This window comes from Heterocephalus glaber, unplaced genomic scaffold (genome assembly GCF_053883595.1).
Source record: "Heterocephalus glaber isolate CG9 unplaced genomic scaffold, H.glaber_assembly_v1.0 deba00001572, whole genome shotgun sequence".
In the NCBI taxonomy this organism is placed as follows: Eukaryota; Metazoa; Chordata; class Mammalia; order Rodentia; family Bathyergidae; genus Heterocephalus; species Heterocephalus glaber.
The window spans coordinates 16,477,090-16,492,656 of record NW_028258357.1 but is presented as its reverse complement, the minus strand read 5'-3'; the positions used below and the strand labels follow the sequence as shown (position 1 = coordinate 16,492,656).

At 43.8% G+C, this 15,567-nt stretch overlaps 2 non-coding genes across 2 annotated transcripts; both read right to left on the bottom strand.

Moving 5' to 3' along the window:
- Nucleotides 1–1,920: 1,920 nt before the first annotated feature.
- On the bottom strand, nucleotides 1,921–1,992 carry Trnaw-cca (transfer RNA tryptophan (anticodon CCA)). The gene has a single exon. It is a non-coding gene; the product is annotated as a tRNA-Trp (tRNA).
- A 634-nt stretch (nucleotides 1,993–2,626) lies between these two features.
- Nucleotides 2,627–2,698, bottom strand: Trnad-guc (transfer RNA aspartic acid (anticodon GUC)). Its single transcript has one exon. It is a non-coding gene; the product is annotated as a tRNA-Asp (tRNA).
- Nucleotides 2,699–15,567: the final 12,869 nt, after the last annotated feature.

The window sequence follows — 15,567 nt, the reverse complement described above, 5'->3', positions numbered from 1 at the left end:
TTGATTCATTTTCATTTTAGTTTAGTACATGGTGAAAGATTCAGTCTTCTGCAGATGGATAGCCAGTTTTCTCAGCACCATTTGTTAAAGATCTTTCCTCCAGTGTATATACATCCTTGATGTCCATGAGCCCAAATCTCCTCTTCTAAGTATGAATGAGTCAGATTGGATTGGGAATCATCCTAATGGCTTCATATTACTTAATCACCCTTTAAAGGCCTCTCTCCAAATATAATCACATTCTGAGGTACTGAGGGTTAAGAATCCATTGTAAACACTTTGGGGAGAAATTCAGCCCCTAAGAGAAGCTTGTCTTCTCTCTTCCCCTTGGCCCCTTTTGCCTACACTGCTTATATCTCTAAGAGTATTTCTTTAATCTTTCCTTAAAGAAAGCAAGTTATTTAAACAAAATCATCTTTATGATGTAGGCAGAGCATGTTGTTAAGGGCTCATACAACCCAACGCTGAGTCAATATCCTCATTTTTAGTACCTTATACCACTGTTTATACTAATTTCATGGCACATATCCCAATATATTGTAGTATTTGATGGCTTAAAATGTATCTGTCTTGGCTGGGGTTGTGTTTAGGTTGTATAGCACTTTCCTAGCATGTGTGTGGCCCTAGGTTCAATCCCCAGTGACAAAGGGGAGGAGGACATACTTAGATATATAGATCTGTATCTCCCAGTACTCAAAAAGAACAATACCTGGCCGGGGATTTAGCTCAGTGGTTCTGCTGCCTGTCTCGAAAGCGCAAGGTCTGGAGTTCGATCCCCAGTACCAAAAACAAAAACAATACTATTTGATACTTTCATTTCAAAATACTGAGCAGTAAAACTCGGGGACTTTCATAGGGCATATCCAATAAAACTCTTAGAGATATTTCTTATAGCCTTGTTATTCTTTTTTTGGTGTGTGCAACAAATATTTGATACATGTCTTTAAGGCACTGTTTAGTATGAAGAGACTTGGAGTTTAAAAACGTAAGCTCCCTGTCATAAAAGACATTGATTGTTAAAAGTCACATGTGTGTGACTCATCACAACTCACATGAATTAGTGAAAATATCAAGCCCCACAGCTTCGAAGACTGTTTGTACCTTCATTATCAAATGTGTAAGAGGATCTGGACTCAGGCACCTGTTTTGGAATCTTGGGTGGCCTCTGGCACATCACCAGTTATCTATGTGCCAAGCCTCCTCAATAAAAGGGGGAGATTAGTCATGAGTTATAAGGTGCTTATGAGCACACAGAAAAAGCTAAAGCATGTGAACTGTTACGATATTCAAAGTTAGAAATTAAACTGTATTGTACTTTCAACAGGTAAATGGTCTAAAACCTTTATTTTTTTTTAAGCCTGTACAGTATAGTCTAGTCCATTGTATGTTTACTATGAAGGATCAGTGGGCCGATAAGCTTGCTAATAATGCACAGCAGTAACAATCCATTTCTCTACATATTATGCACGTCAAGTACCATTAATGCCCAGAACCTCACTTTTGGCCAGGATTTGGCTTAGTGGTTCTGCCGCCTGCCTCGCAAGTTTAAAGTCCTGAGTTCGATTCCCGGTAGCAAAAAAACCCTAACTTTAAGGGCTCTTCAAAGAAAAAAAAAATGCTTATCAGTCCATGTTTGCGGTACATAACGACTACATTCATGGTGGGGAGTTGGTAGAGGTACATAACATCTCAATTCTTTCTACGTCCCTTTCCCTCCCTCTATTGCTAACCATCAGCTTGAAGGATTTTGCTTTGGTTTTTCTCTTTAGTAATATAGTGAGCTTTATCTTTCAGACTAAGAACTCATACAATAACTTTAGAAAGAGGAAGACTTAAAAAAAAATGTATATGCATCTTCGAAAAATGGCGGGAACGCATCAAGGCTTGAGTAAGTGAAGCGGCTTTCAAAATGAAAAGCCATGACCCCGACGTGATTCGAACACGCAGCCTTCTGATCTGGAGTCAGACGCGCTACCGTTGCGCCACGAGGTCCTGCTGGGCTGTGGCTCGCGCGGTTCCTTAGGACTGCGACGCCAGGCATTTCTTCCGGGCTCCCACCCGCCCGGCGCTCTCTCCCTGCCTCGCGCTCTGTAACCGCCGGGGCCGATCCCGAGAGCCCCGCTTCTCCTGAGAGCCTCTGCCCAGGTCGGGACCTAACGAGCAGAGGCGGGGAGCGAGGCTTCCCGTTTAACAGGGCCCACAGAGTGAGAGGAAACCGGCCCTTCCTCTTCTTTATCGGGCTATTTCCGCTCCTGGTGGCCCCGCCCCTTCCCGCCCCGCCCGTTAGGGGCGGAGACTCCGGCTTCGCCTCCCCTCCCCCGCTGGCGCTCTGAGGTTTTTGAGCTCGCTTAATCCCGCGGAGAGCCACCGCGCACGCGCGCGGGGCCGTGCTGGGGGGGGGGGGGCGGGGCTGGCGCGTGTGTGCCCTCCCTTCCCGGTGCTTGTGCCATTGATATAAAGCGTTTTCCTTCAGAGCGGCCTCGCCGTTGCAACAAGCATTAAGCTTTAAAGGTGATCGTTTTGAGAAGACATGGCTGTACACTTATAAAGATGTTAGTCTTTTATAGGTGATGAGGCTGTTGTACACTACTGGAAAACTAACCTTGGGGGTGTAAAAGGAGACAACCTCCCCGTCGGGGAATTGAACCCCGGTCTCCCGCGTGACAGGCGGGGATACTAACCACTATACTAACGAGGAGTCGTGACCACGTTCTCTCTCAGGTGCCTTTTCTGGGAAAGGTACGATTTCTCCCAGGCTGTTTATTCCATCAACCATCCGGATTGGTATGCTTGTTACCTTCTCTAGGAACCTTAGACTCCTTTTTTTTTTTTTTTTTTTTTTTTAAGAATAAACGAATCAATGAGAATATGTGAAAACCTGCTTCCCATTTTTGTGTTAGCGAATAGTACGAAAATAGTTTCCCAGGGCTCTTTACAAAGCTTTCCAAGTGTTTTTATGTTGCTGCCCCGAGGTTTTTTTGTTTGATTTCATCGGGACCAAGGAAGGGTACGTGAGTTGGGGAGAGGTTTAACTTCATAAATTAACCTTGGCCTTTGGAAGTCGAAGTTCCGGGTGTCCTGTAGCCGCCAGACGCCTGGTACAGCCGGTCTTGTCCCAGCCTGGTGCCTTTTGAAGCAATTCGTGAGCTTTGGTAAACCCGGTCCCCTAAAAACGACAGGAAGAAATGGGTAAGTGGTTAGTATTAATACATTTAACACCAAACAAGAACATGCCGTTGATGAAACACAGGAAGAGGACAGTAGACGAATGGGGCCCTTTGTGTCATTCGGAGCCTTTTCGTCCTCAGTCTTTCTTTCTTACAACATTTGCGCATAGCGTTCCATCATCTCAAAAACAACATCACGTGGCTTTGACAATTATACATAGGTAACATAAATTGAACCAGAACTTTAAAAAAAATTTTATTTTTATTAGTACATATTTGCATGATTACATTCATTGTGGGGAGTTGGTACATGTACATAACATCTTTTTTTGTTTGCCAGCAACAGATTTATTTATTTATTTTTAAATTGTCAAGTTAATTATCATAAATACAGATTAACAGCCAGACTAATAGACCAAAAAACATAGAACAATCAAGGTAAGCTTGATCTCTCTCTCTCTCTCTGTCTCTCTTTCTTTTTCAAGCCAGGGTCTTGCTATGTGTTCCAGGCTGGCCTTAAACTCAGCATGTAGCCCAGACTAGCTCTTTGAGATCCTCCTGCCTCAGCCTCCCAAGTGCTAGGCTTACTGGCATGTGCCACCATGCCTGGCTGAGGTAAACTTTTAGAAACATTGACCATGCTGGATTACAATAACTTTCTCTCTCTCTCTCTCTCTTTCTCTCTCTCTACTAAGTTTTATGTTTTGCTTTGACTCTTTCTCTAAATAAATGTATTTATACAGCCAGAGACAAACTCGTGACTGAAGGAATTCGTTGCAGAACTTAAACTCCTGTGTCTTCAGGCCTCCTTTCTCCCGGTGTGCTAAGAAGTAAAGCTGCTTTGTGTGCGGTTTGGTGCCAGGGATGAGCTCAGGGCCTTGAGCACGTACAGCTTGCGGTCTAGCGCGGACCTACACCTCCAGCCCATAATGTATTTTTTATAGATCATCGATTACATGATATTTTTCATCTGTTGAAAAGGATAATTTGTTAATGCCAACATAAATAGCAATTTCTGAAACATGTTTTGGGATATTTTTTCACTCCTAACTAGGGCAAAAGCCTCAAAAAACAAGAACGAAATGAAACACTTCAAAGTCCTGGAGCTTCCTTCCAGTGTTCACCCTCCAGTAATTCCTGGGAAGCCCAGAGGGCACTGGGTTGATGATAATGATGTCGCTTTCAAGGCTGGATTGAAAGGATTTGCCCCAGGACTCTCCCTGGACAGAGTTTCAGGGTGGCAGGAACTTGGGTCACCTGAATCACTTGTTTGTTCCCTTTCTCCACATGGGAGAAAAGGCTTAATCTTTGTTGCCCAGAAGAGCCAACATCCCCTCCGTACCCTGGTGAAGCTGCGCGTGCTCAGACACACATGTTCCACTGCTCCTCCTTCCTCCCGGGGAACTAAGCAGCAGCCTGAGTCAGCAAAGACAGAGCGCAGAACCCAGCACCTGCTCTCATCTTCCTAAAATGGAAAGGAAAAGAGAAGCACATTAACCTGAACAGGCCAAGGGAGCTAAGGGATTCCTCTCTGTCAGCCCTGGGAGGAAGGAAAGGTTAAAAATGTGACTGGTGTGCTGAGGGCACTGAACTTTCTGTGGAGGGAAACAGCTTGATGGCGATGAATATAATGGAAGGCTTCACATCTTGCTCTGCCTGAGTAACTGATAGCTTATCTCAGCTTGGGAAGTGATTCACATCCATTTCATCTTGTTAATAGCCCTGGGAGGTCAATAGGGCAAGTGTTTTTATTTTACAGGTGTCTAAAGACAATCTTGTGCAGGGTCACATAGATAGAAAGGTAGGAAAGGCCAGGAATCAGCCACGCCTTGATGGTAAGTCCCCTGCAATTTCCACCCTGCTGCATAGTTAAACATAGAAGTATATCCATCTTTGACACCACATTTGTGGCAGTTTGCTTTCAATTACTGTGACAAATACCCGAGATAAATCAACTTGTAAGTGGGACAGTTTTATTGTGGCTGACAGTTTCAAAGGTTTCAGTCCATGGTTATCTTGGCCTTGCAGTTTTCAGGCCTGCGGGAAGGCAGAACACCATAGTGAGAGTGAATGGGAGAGGAAGCTGTTCACATCACAGCAGCCAGGAAGCAAAGAGAGAGACAGGACAGGACCAGAGTTCCAGGATCCCCTTCTGGAGCACACCCCCAATAACCTAACTTCCTTTCAGTAAACCACACCTCCTAAAGGCTCTACCACCTCCCGATAGCTGCATAAACTGGGGTCCAAGCTCTTAAACATGGACCCTTAGGGGACACATCCGAACTATAGCACTACTGTAAGTTTCTGAATGTGACTCATTCAAATGGATGTGTAGCAACATCTCATTGTGGTTTTAAGATGCCTTTCTCTAATAATTGAAGATGTTGAGCATCTTTTCCTGTACTCATTAAAGGACCCAAATCTTTTGCCTACTTTTAAAATTGGGTTGGTTTCGAATTGAATTTTGAAAGTTTTAAAACATTCTGATAACCAGGCACTGCATCAGATTTATGTTTTGCAAATATTTCACCCAAGCTGTGTCTTGTCTTTTTGACCTCTTAAAGGACTTGTTTTCACCCTAAAGGTAACAAGAAACCATGAAAAAGTTTTAAATAATGCATATGAAACCTAGTTTTTTCTTTCTTATGTTACTTTTTTCTCTATTAGTCTCATCTCTTCATTTTATCCTTTGAACACAGAAACAAGAACTTTGGTCAGTTTACTACTCAGCCATTTTTTCCCCCTTCCCTCCTCCCTGTAACTGAAGAGCCTAAATTACTTGTGGGTAGTTTTGGATTCTATAATCATTTATTTACAGAAACATTATTTACCTCTGTTAAACCTAAAATTTTCCATAAACATTAAAAATTAAACTTCAAGAAGTTATGTCATGTTTTGAGGCTAGAGGATATACTTAGATGAGTACCTTATTAAGGAGGAAATAAATGACTATTGGGGATGCTCATACTTCACTATTTCTGAGCCCAATTTATTTAAACAATTAACCTAAAGTTAAAACTGAGAAAGGGGCTGGGGATTTAGCTCAGTGGTTCTGCTGCCTGCCTTGTAAGTGCAAGGTCTTGAGTTTGATCCCTGGTACCGCCCCCCCAAACCCCAAAAAACCAAAACCACCCAAAACCCAAAAAACAAACTGAGAGGCAAAAGTCTATCCCCATCCAGTTCAGTCAATACTTTCTCACTTCATTCAAAACAAAGCAAAAACAAAAACACAGAAAAGAAAACAAAGCAAAAACCTTTATGATTTATCCTCAATGCCAGGCATGAAGCTAGATACGAGACCAAAAAACAAGAGAAAAACATTCACTTCCTGTGCTCAGGGAACTTATATTGCATGGAGGAGGTGGACATTTTAGCTGGTAATTATAATAACGTTTGTTAAGAGGTATGGGGGAGTCATAGTTCATGCTTATTGAGAGCCTGCCGTGGGAGAAGCCCACCATCCAGACCCCAAAAGTATGGGCTCAGAGACATACAGCACAGCAGAAGCAAAACTTCAATGGCAGTTCTGCAGGAATGGGTGTGTCCAAAGGCAAGCATACCCCAGTTCAAACGAGCAGTGAACTTTGTATCCTTTAGTTGGAAAGGCCCTTTCCCTGTCACACTGGCTGAAGTCAAGGGGGTACAATCTAAGTTCCCCTCAGTTTTCCGGTAAACCCACCCTTCTTCGTGCATTCCTTTAATTGTGGAATGCTATTTATCAATTATGTTTTTTTAATTTTTGGTACCGGGGATCAAACTCAGGACTTTGTGCTTGCCAGGCAGGCGTGGCGCCACTGAGCTAAATCTTTGCCCCTCAATTATCTAGTTCTAACATCTTGTTTTGGGGTTCCCTGGGTGAGGCTCATTCTTTTGTAGTCAACTTCTCATGCTCAAAATAACTGCCCTAATTGTCAGTAAATTTTTGTCCAAACTTAAAGCCAAATGAAAATGGACCATCTATTTCTGTTTCATACACTGTTATGTGCAAGGCTCTATTATAAGTGCTTTTCAGAATAGTAACCGTTTATTCCTATTAATAGTGTATTATGAGTTTGGTACAATAATTCTCTCTCATTTACCACTGAGGAAACTGAGGCACAGGAAGGTTAGGACCACAAAGGCAGGAAATGATGAAAGGCTGTGCAAAATACCTTAGGGTTACAGATAAGGAGGGACTGGGGAGCTTGAAGTCCTCCTTTCTAGCAGGGCCCCCAAGGGGTGATGAACTTTGAAGGAGAAATGGGGGGAAGTTACTCAGCACTCAGGAAAGAGGGAACTTAGGCACTCAGTGCCTAAGGATGCATAAGGATGTGGGGACTTGGGAAACAGTGCGAGACCAAAAGTGACTCCATTTTGCTAATGTGAGACCAGAATGACTCCATTTTGACCAAAATGGAGCAGTCTCCTTTGTTCTTTCAAATTAATGATTATATGTGCTTAATCTGGGACAAAAGACATGATCTGTAACTCAAGATTCCTAAGCTCATTACTCAGCCATCTGTTTGCCCTAGAAACAAGTGTCCCGGGCCCACTATCTATAGGACAATCTGTTCACGTGCTGACTATCCACACAAGGTGGTCATGACCATGAGTCAAGATGTCTGCTGACCATCAGTACGTGACAGTAGACCACTAACCTTTGTCCCCATTTTTCTTGTAAAAACCTATACGTAATCCCCTTCAACCCCCAATGAGCCTAGCCAATCAAAATTCTACACTTCATACTTGCTAAATGTTAACTAATCATATGGCTGCTAATGACCGAAGCTTGCTGTAACCTCTATAAAAACCCTGCTAATTTGGAACTCGGGGCTCTCAATCTCGATCCGCTGTGTCAGTGACAGTTGAGAGTCCCTGCTTAAGCTTGAATAAACGACCCTCGTGTGCTTACATCGGAAACGGCCTCCTGGTGGTCTTTGCGACTTCGTAAACTGGGCACAACAACAGCAAGTAGAGGGCTGCTGCTTAGGGACCAAGGTGCCAGGAGTCAGGAAACAGAGTAATGTAAAGTTGGGGACAGTTAAAAAATCCCAGGTTGGCCTGGAAGTGTACTCAGTCACAGGGTGCTTGCCCAGCTCTCCAGAGTCCTCGCTTTGATTCTCAGCAGTGGGGGGCTGCAGGGATCTTACAGGATCTTTTTGACACTTTCTTTACCCAGGTAAGGAAACTGATCTCCTGCCAGCCAGGTGGTAGGCTGTCTGTGGAGGCCTGGGGACCCCACCTCTTGGCCTCTGCTTCCGTAGGGCTCTTTGCCCCTAAGCTGGGCAAGGCTTCTGGGGAGCCGCTGCCTGTCACTGGTGCCAAGCCTCAAGGTCAGCGACTCCCTGTTCCTGCCATTTTTCTGTCTTGCTGACCACCTGCTGGCCTGTCCAGTCAGCAGCTGTGCTGACCTGTGTGCCCTAAGTCTGTCCCCTCCGGGAGGACCAGGGGTCCAGGTGAACCACATTCTCCCTCCCGGGAGCCTTCAGGCTGACGGAAACGACACATTGATTCTGACTGTTGCCTGGACGCAACAATTTCTATTCTTTTCTTTGGTCTTACCTGCTTCCTCTTCTAAATAACAGGAAATTTCCTGGTTTTATTCTTGCTTCAAATGTGCAACTTGATTTCAGATCTGGTATGCAAGTTGTTGCTGTCTTCGGAAAACAACTGCCTGTGGCACTTTGGAAAAATTTTAAATTTTCCTATCTGTGATGAACTCGTGATTAGCAAAGTTTTATTATCAGATTTATCTTTAAAAAATCGACCTGAAGATCTAGTAAATGGGGGGGGGGGGAATCCCCGCACAAAATAACATGCAGAATCCCATTTTTTTTGCATATATAAATACCGAAAAAGTCTGGAAAGAAACAGATGAAAATAAAAAGTTATGTCTGTTCAAACGTGTTGGTTTTTGTTCTTTTGACTTTTTGATATTTTCTAAATTTTCTACTCTGTGTATTTGTTATTCTTGCACCCGGAAAAGCAAGCAAAAAATACATTTTGAAATTATTAATATCAGGCAAAACAAAAAGCTCAGATGTACGGCCACGAGGCTCTTCCCCAGCCCTGTGTTGACTATTCTGATCCATTCTGGTTTTTCTGCTTAGCTGGAGTCCATATTTTGCAGCTTAAGTTGTTTATTTCTAGTTCTAAGCTTATGGCGCGGAGGAGGAGGCCGGGTGGTGCCGGTAAGCAGATTCGACTCCAGTAAAACCTGGCGGGCCGCCTTTCCCCTTCGTCCCTTTGTCTCAAGGGCCCCGTCTTCCGGGTCTTTTGTTGTTCTCTGCTCAGACTCGGATTTGAGATTTAAAGAGAAACAAGAGCGGGCCCTCCTTGCGCCCTCTGGTGTCCGGATGAGGAAGATGCGGCAGACAAAAGCAACAAAGCTCACGGCCATGTTCACACAGCGCTCTCTGCCCAATATGGTGATTCCCGGAGACAGGAATGGCTGGAATCTTCCGGGAAGGAATCACACACCAACGGGCATAGCAGGCTTGCTCTGTTAAACTTCAGCAGAGCCTATAAGCATGGATACTGTTTTTTTTCTTTAAATTAAAATCACCTGAGCTGCAAGGTTTTTTTGTTTTGTTTTGTTTTGTTTTTTATTCTAATAGTGAATAAGTCAGTTCTCAAAGCATTTGGCACAGGTTTCTGGGTCCTAAAACTAAGAAAGTCAAATTTAGTTCTATGAATACAGCATAAATCAATATTTTGGATAAATTAGGTGAAAATGGTCAAGCTGGGTTTGACTGCAATGACTTGTGTAACTTTGAGCTTTATCAATATGTAAGAGTTGATACCAAAAGTGCTTTTTGTTTGTAATATAGTTCACTGTATTGCATTTTCCATCAAACTGTGCTTTTCATTTTTACTTTTCTTTTTTGGTACTGGGGATCAAACTCGGGTCCTTGCGCTTGAGCAGCAGCAGGTGGTGAAACCACTGAGCTAAATCTCCAGCCCCATTTTTTACTTTTCTTTTTTGAGACACAGTCTTGTTATGTGTTCCAGGCTGGCCTCCAATTATGTAGCAGGGGCTGGTCTCAAACTCATGGCAATCCTCCTGCCTCAGCCTCCCAAGTGCTATGATGACAGGTGTGTGCCGCTACACCTGGGTCAAACTATGTGTTCTAGAAATTACATTTTGATTCAAAATTTAGACACAACAAATTTTGGTTTCAGTGACTGATAGGATCCACAGCATCCCAGTTGTATTGGAATAAGCGATTTATGTACATAAGGAGAAACTCAGAAAGTACCAGAAGGCTTACAGACAAAAGTCTGTCTTCCATTCCTGACTCACAATCACTGTTCTCTAAGTGATGTCAAGATTGGTCCTGTAGCTCCACACACGGTCTTCAAGGGCTCTGGGCGCCTCTCTCTTCTGGATCTTCCATTTCTGCCACCTTTAGCCAGTTGACTTTTCTTTTTTCTGCCTCTCATGTCCCGGTGGGGAGACAGCTGCTGCAGGCACCGTGGCCACTTGCAGGGCTGGAGCAGGAGGGCAGAGGCAGCCCCAGCAGCTCTCTCCTTGCCTTGGGCCCTTTTCACAGGAAGAGAAGCCTGGGCAGAGGGGTTCTGGCCGTTGTTTCCCATTTCACGAGCCACTATTGGCTAACAAAGAGGACGTTAAAGTGATAAGCAAAAGAGAGTGGCTGGTGATTCTGATTTTGTGAAAGAAATGTTCTAGTGTTCTGTGCTGTCTTAAAGGAAGGAAATCTACTAGTGTAATACCTCTTCCTCTCAATTCAACAATCTTTTTATCACTTTTATGTCAGGAGATATGGCTGGGGAATTATATGTCCATTATCAAATCAAAGCTGCACATGTTTTGAAAGCATTCTGACCACATCCTTCCTCTTTTTCAGATGGTTCCAAGGTGTCTTACTACTGATTTATTTCCAACCTTCCTCATTATTAAAGAGGTTGAATGTCTTTTCAAGTTTATCTGTCATATGTATTTTCTCCAGCTTGAGTTTGGGTCCTGATCTCCCCCCCACCCCTGCCCCGCCCCACCCAGTGTTTGCTGATGGAGTTGTTTTAGAATGGAAGGGCAGGGTTCAGAATAGCAACGGAAGACGTGTTAATGTCATCATTGTAGGGTTACAGAGTTTGTTCGGGACAATCCTAGTTTGTGCTGGTTGTGCCAGTGTATATTATTGCAGCATTCCATTCACTCTCAAAAGCGTCTCAATTTGAATGAAAAATTATATGTTCATTTATTATTTGAAATATACATCAAAATGCGACTGTCGCTCTTTTGCTCCGGTATCTCAATCAGTAAGTGGTGAATTGTTATGAAGTCTGAGCTTCAGTTGGCTTCCTTCGCTGGAGTATTCTCAGAGATCATAACAGAGCCTAGCACACAGTAAGTCTTAATAAATATAAATAAATCGATACATACATTCATTGCCTGGGGCTTGGCATACTGCCACTTGAGCAACTGGATTCCATTAGCAAGGAATATGGAGGAATGATTTTAGGGTATGCAACTCATGGTGCCCGCCAAAACATGTATTTTAGATTTTGATAGATGTTGTCAAGTTGTTCTCCACAGAGCCTGAGCCAGTTTACACTCCCACCAGCAATATGTGAGGACATCTGTTTCTCTAACCTCCATCCACATGGTGTTATCAAAATTTTTATCTGGGCCAATCTGTAGTCTAATGTGCATTTCCCTTATTACGGAGAAGGATATTCTCATGTGTTTAAAAGCCATCGGAATTCCAGAGAACTGTTTATGTCCTTTGCTTATTTTTTTGAGTAAATTATTGGTCTTTTTCTTACCAATTTTTAGGAATGCAGATATTTGTTCTCAGTTTTTCATGCCTTTTGGATTTGTTTATGGTGTTATTAGGCAGAATTTTAAAAATGTATTTTTATTTAACTCTTTTCCTTGCATAGTTTCTATATTTTGTATCATGCTTAGAAATGCTTTTAGTACTCTCATATTTCAAATGAATTCTATCATATTTTCCTCTTTTACTTTCAGGTTTTTAATTTTCACATATAAATCTTGATCCATCTGTAATTTACTTTGTTATAACCATCTAATATTGTTTATTTAATATTTCATCTTTTTTCCACTGAGGGGAACTCTAATGGCTTCTTGATTTTCAGGAACTATTTATGAAACTTAATACTCTAGTAAATTCTAAGGAATGGAATTCAAAGGCAAAGCAGCCAGGATAAATTTTTAATTTGTGGTTTCCTGAGTATAATGAGGCAGTAGATTAGGATTGGCTAGCTGGCTGGGCCAGCAGGTGTAACCTGTCAATCATGGAGCTTCAGGAGACATGCACTCAAGCCCTGCGTCTGGAACCAATCAGAAAGTGCTATCTTCAGTTCTTCATGTGAGAACTCAAGCAGGTTTTTGATAGGATGGCTTGGACCTGATGTCAGTCTCAGGAGTGGGGGATACAAAAGATCTTGGCCATTAACCTCATGGCCACGGTGCCCTCTCTCAGTGGTCCGCTCTCCCCTGCAGAGTGTTCTTCTTCTCCTACTTTTAATTGGCCCACACTTGCTCTGCAGAGCATGTTTCTTTTCCTACCTTTAATAAATGTAAAACCTCACTACCTTTTACACTCATTTTGACCAGTTCTTTGTTCAGGACAGAAAGATTCTAGAAACCACCTCTACAGGGAAACCTGAGAGCCCCAGAAGCTGATAACAATAACACAAAATTTCGATCCTCCTGCTTCAGCCTCCTAGAGTGCTGGGATTACTGGAGTACGCTACCAGGCCCTGATAATAACATTAACTTCTGTTAAGCATTTGCATGTTAAGTATAATACCCATATTTTTATATGGTCTTCCATGTGTGTTATACCTAACACACAAATACTTTGCAAAAGTTGTATAAAACTATGTACAGGGCCAGGGATTTAGCTCAGTGGTTTTGCCACCTGCTGCACAAGCGCAAAGACCTGAGTTTGATCCCCAGTACCAAACAACAACAACAACAACAACAACAACAACAACAAAAGCTATGTACAGTTTAGCAGGGTGTGGTGGTGCACACTTGTAACCCCCAGCACTCTGGGAGGCTGAGGCAGGAGGATCAAAATTTTAAATCCAGCCTGTACCATGTAGCAATTTAATGAGACTCTGTCTCAAAAATTTTAAAAAAATCATAAAAGGGGTGGGGATGAAGTTCACTGTGAAGGCTCTGGGTTCAAGCCACTGTACAACAACAACAACAATACCCCAAAAAGAGTTTAAAGAAAGGTGGAAGAATGAACACTATTCATCCAGGTGATCAAAGAAATCCTTGCTAGTAACTGCAAGTCCTCCACATGCTCTACTTCAATCAGTCTCCCTTCTCCTCCTTAAGGAGTAACCAAAAAAAAAGAAAAAAAAGACGTAACCACTATCCTGACCTTTTGGATAATTATTCCTGCTTTGCAACACACCTTTCCAGCATATGTAAGTTGTTAAAGTCCTATGTTGTAGGGGATGCACCTGCCTGGCAGGTGGAAGGTCCTGAGTTCGATTCCTGATATGGAGAAAAAAAGTGCTATGTTGTTTATTTTTGATAGCTGAGTGGCAAGCCCAGCCTTTGGGGTAGAGCTTCAAAAGAGAAGTTGAGCAACTCTTTGGGTCAAGTTTACCGTCAGCGTCCCTGAGAGAAAGCAGGAGCAGCTTTGGGGAAGTCGTGGTCAGGGCCAACACGAGGAAGCAGCATATAACACAGAGGGGACCTCTGAAGTTGGGGTCAGAAACGGAGTCAAAGAGCAGGGACTCTCCCTGCTCTTCGCCGCTCTCCCTGGCTTCTCTCCGGCCCTGGCAGGAAATAAAGCCAGCGTTCGTGGGGCAAGCGATCGCCTCAGTTCATCCGGACAGTGGGCGGTGGCGGGTGTGTTAGTGTCTCTTTGCACGAGTTGAATCACAACTAACGGAGCAGCCTGAAACAACACACATCCGCACCTCGCAGCTTCCCGGGACCGTTTCAGCCGGCTTCTCTTCCCAGGGTCTCAGTGGCGCCCCCATCTGGAGACTCACCTAGGGAGAAGCTCATTTCCAAACCGCTTCGGGTGGTAGGAATTAATTTCTCGGCAGCGGCAGGACTCCAGTCTCTGCTTTCTTTCTGGCGGTCACAGGGGCTTGCTCTTAGCCTCTGGGGGCTCCCAGGTGTCCTCTCCAACTCCGCAGTGCAGAATCTTCCTTTCCGGGAGTCCCTCTTCTGCTTAGAATCTCTCCGGCTTCCTTTTCTGCTCCTTGCTGGAGAAAACGCCAAAGAGAAGAGACCATCACCCCAGAGGTGGTTGTAGGCAGATGCAGGCCAAACTCTCAGTTATAGCCTTCTTTCATGGCACCAGCCTCTGGGATTGAACATAGTGACTTTATTTATTTGTTGGTTCTTTGAGACAGGTTTTTTTGCTACGCAGTTCAGGTTGGCTTTGAACTGACTAGGGAGCCCAGGCTGGCCTCGAACTCACAGCGATCCTCCTGCCTCAGCCTCCCGAGGGCAGGAGTTACAGATACGAGCCCCCATCAGATGGCAGAGATTTTCCACTACTTGTAGGCACAGTGCGAAGGCTCATCTACTCCTTGTTGCTCCGCTGACCATCATGCTCTCAACCCTTAGTTGTATAAGTCTCTGATTCGCTTTATTAAAACCCTTCTTATTTCTGTACCTAGAGTGATTTCTATTTTCCTGGTCAAAGAGGGACTGACAGAGTAGTTTTGCTTTCGGCATTGTTGTGGAGAAATCTGAAACCACGGACTGATTCCTAATACTTTATATGTGACAGTGTTTTCCTCTTTGGGGGATGGTAGAATCGCCTCTCTTTTTTTATTTTTCGTTTTGGAGGCAGGGCCTTACCATGTAGTTTGGATTGGCTTTGATCTCCCTCCGCCTCTCTTCGGTCCTTGCCCTCACTCCAGCGAGGAATGAAGGAGTGGGGGCTCTTAGCCAGAAATGGGGGAGTCAAGACTGACACAGCGTAACATAATTTAATTTGTTTTTTGGGGTTTTTTTGTTGGTACCGGGGATTGAACTCGGCACCTTGCGCTTGCGAAGCAGGTGGCAGAACCATTGAGCTAAATCCCTGGCCCAAGACTGATACAGTGTACAGTGAAAGTTTATTTAAAGCATGACAAACACAGAGAGAGCAGAAGCGAAGCTGTACTAGCAGCAGAACTGCTCTCCAAGGTAGGAGGCATCGCTCGGAACGCCCTGAGTATGAGATGGGCCACACTCCCAGGGCAACAGTTTTGGTGATTGGTGTGGACTGGGCCAATCAGGATCTTAGCCTTTGTTTCTGGGAAGGGGACAAAATCATTTGGAGATTTCTTAAGCATGAGCAACATTTTCCTAAGGATACAGTAGGGTACATTTTTGTCAAGCACACAATAAGCATGTGATGATGTCACCATCGTTAGAATCCAGACCTTGCCCTGGGTGCCTGCTTACATC